This window comes from Gekko japonicus, unplaced genomic scaffold (genome assembly GCF_001447785.1).
Source record: "Gekko japonicus isolate JY-2015 unplaced genomic scaffold, Gekko_japonicus_V1.1 scaffold500, whole genome shotgun sequence".
In the NCBI taxonomy this organism is placed as follows: Eukaryota; Metazoa; Chordata; class Lepidosauria; order Squamata; family Gekkonidae; genus Gekko; species Gekko japonicus.
The window spans coordinates 932,257-935,244 of record NW_015170905.1 but is presented as its reverse complement, the minus strand read 5'-3'; positions in this window follow the sequence as shown (position 1 = coordinate 935,244).

Below are 2,988 nucleotides of genomic sequence, written 5' to 3'. Positions count from 1 at the left end.
AATATTATGTCAGAGGCAGTGCTGGAACTTATATCCTAACTCTGTTTAGGATTCCACTGCAACTTTTGTTTTGATTATTAGAGAAACTCTAAATATATCTAACACTAGTTTTTCAGCTTAGTTACACTTCTCTCTGGTTGTGCACCCTTTCTTTTTTTGCTGAATGTGCTCACTGAAAGACAGCAACTGGTAAGATTCCAAAGATGTCTATTATAAAAGCAAAACTTTTATCAGAGCCCCCCTTTTTCCAAAAAAGAAGTCATTACAGTGGATTACAACAACAGCAGATCAGCTCTGGGCTGCTGGAAAGCAAATTGGACATTAATTGCTGCATTTGAGTGCTTTCTACTGCACGATTATCTATAATAACATTACCATAAAGGCCCCATAAAAGGTGCAATACACTATTTCCCACCCACTAAGAAAATAAACACTTTCACCTGCAAGTAATATCTGCTTATAATGTATACAATATTTTATAGACACTCCAGGGTGTAAAAACAGAGTATAGCTTATTGTAGGTGGTGAAGATTGTGCTCTCTTGTCTAAGGGGCTCTCTTGTCTAAGGTAACCATTTGAGATGGCCTAGAAAGCATTAAAGCAGTCTTGTGAAACTCACAGCCAGGTCCTAGCAGGAGTCTATGTAGAAGTGTAGCCCTGTGCAGAAATCCAGCCATACACTATAAACTATGTTCTAGATAGCTTTATAGCTTTCTTCATTTGTGGTTCACCACAAAAACATCAAGTCAGCCAACACCCTATATCAAGCATCTCATGGACTATAATATATAGGTGATGCACTCTATACAGTTCAGGGCCTCTTCCAGTCATGTCTGCAAGAGCCCTAGTATTATTTCTCTCCGTTTCAAAGTCAGGTTACTTACCTATTGCCCTCTTGTGCCTGGAGCCGCTTTCCGCCCCCCCTGCTCAGGTCGGGGGGGGGGGTCTGCTGTCTGGGAAATGCGAGCAGGAAGAATGGGGAGAGAAAAAAGAGAGGCAGGCAGCTCTCAACCCGATCAGGAGTTGTGCTACTAATCGCAAAGTTCTGTCGGGTGAGCCAGCAGGTGCTCTCTGCCCAGCTTTTTCTAGCATGCTCCCAGTCTGCCTATTTTATAGGCGACTGGGGAGCCATGCTGTTTACATCAGTTGAGCACCCCCCGCCCCCCCCCCCCCCCCCCGGGCAGTGATGCTGCTTTTGTATTCCAGACATACGGCACGGCTACTGGCACTAAGTTGCAAAGACAACCCCACCTCCCAAAAACAATGAAGACAAAAAAAATTTCTCCACATCCAGGTAGGGACGGGAAAGTGAATGGGTGCATCCTGATTGCATACTGCCAGCTTGACCTGTGAGCATTCACACATGCTGATTAAAGCACCTGTAGATTCCCACCAAAATTCAAATGGTCAGGGAAGATTCGGGGAAGGGCAGATTTGGGAGGCGGCATCACCCCAGCCCCATAGTAGCTACAGACCTGCTACCCACAATCTCCTACTAATTTAAAAAAATATGCAATGACTCATCCCCTGCCAAAATATTCAGATAGCAGAAAATGGTGTGCAGACACAATTTCTTGGCCAGCTTGTCACTTATTTCCTAGCCTAATGTGTGAAGAAGGGAATTGAGCTTAGATGCTGTGAAGAAACACCTGTTTTGGGTAGAGATCTAAACTGAGTAAAACCTTTACCAGGAGATTTTAAAAGTTTTTTTTCTCTCTGGGCAGAAAACAGTCAGGGAGGAGGAAGTCAGTTGATGGCTTTCTAGGCTCACCTCAACTGCCTCTTAAGAAATGGTAATAGGTCTAGCTAGAGACAATAGAAGGGTCCAGTTTTCCCCACTCTTCAAGCAGGGAACAGGAACTTGGAGGTGTTAAACACTAGAGAGACTTCAGGAAGGAATTCCTGAAGAATCTCCATGAAAAATTTCTCTGATCCAGCCTGACCCAGCCTTTGGCTGAGGTAGTGGGTATCTACCAGCTGGTCTCCGTACTGCTGCTACATGAGACCATCATGGCTTGGTGTTGGCCCACTTAATTCTCCGGCTATAGAAACTGGAATTAAATGTATTTTAAATGTTTTGAATTGGTTTTATTGTATTATTTGACTGCATTGTTTTAGATTGTACTATTTATTGTTGTGAGCCGCCCTGAGCCCGTTTGTGGGAAGGATGGGATATAAATTGAAATAATAAATAAATTAAAAATAAATAAAGATTTTAAAATAATTCTAACACAAATTTGGTGGAAGAACTTAGCTCTCTGGCTGCAGAAGGGGCATTTGGCTAAGTCAATGAAGGAACAGATTTGGGGGCATATTACAGGATATAAAAATTTGACTGCATGGAGAATCAATGCAGACATGAGATGATGAGTCTTGGGAAGTGCTAATGCCTTTCAGAACTTGGTATTACTTCTTGTCCACTAAGAGCATTCTCTACAGAATTAAAACTTGATCTTTCCATTCCTTCGCTTCTGCCACTTCATTTATATTTGATATTTAAAGTTTAAATTATCAGCAAGAAAACTTCCATTCTCTCCGTTTAGGAAACATGTATCAATGAGGTACCTTGCCCCCAATGCCTACATTTCCCACCTAACTTTAAGCAAAATAGCCTCCCCCTTCTATTTAAGGCTGCAATTCTATGCATAGTTACAGGATCGTAAACCCCAAGAACACCCCAGGAACTCAGTGGGACTGACTTTGGGTAAACATACAAAGGTTCAGACTGCCTGAATTCAACAATACCACAAATTTTGTTTTATCTATCAGCATGAGTAGAGAAAGAAAGGGGAAAAAATGGGAACAATACATCAAAGAACTATACAAAAGAGATGAAAGGATGACAGATTCCTTCAAAGAAAAAAAAACTTTTGAAGAAGAACCTATGGTTTTAGAAAGTGAAATGAAAACTGCATTGACAGCAATTGGGAGAAATAAATTACAAGAAGTAGATGGGATATCGATAGAGCTATTCCAAGCCACAGAAAT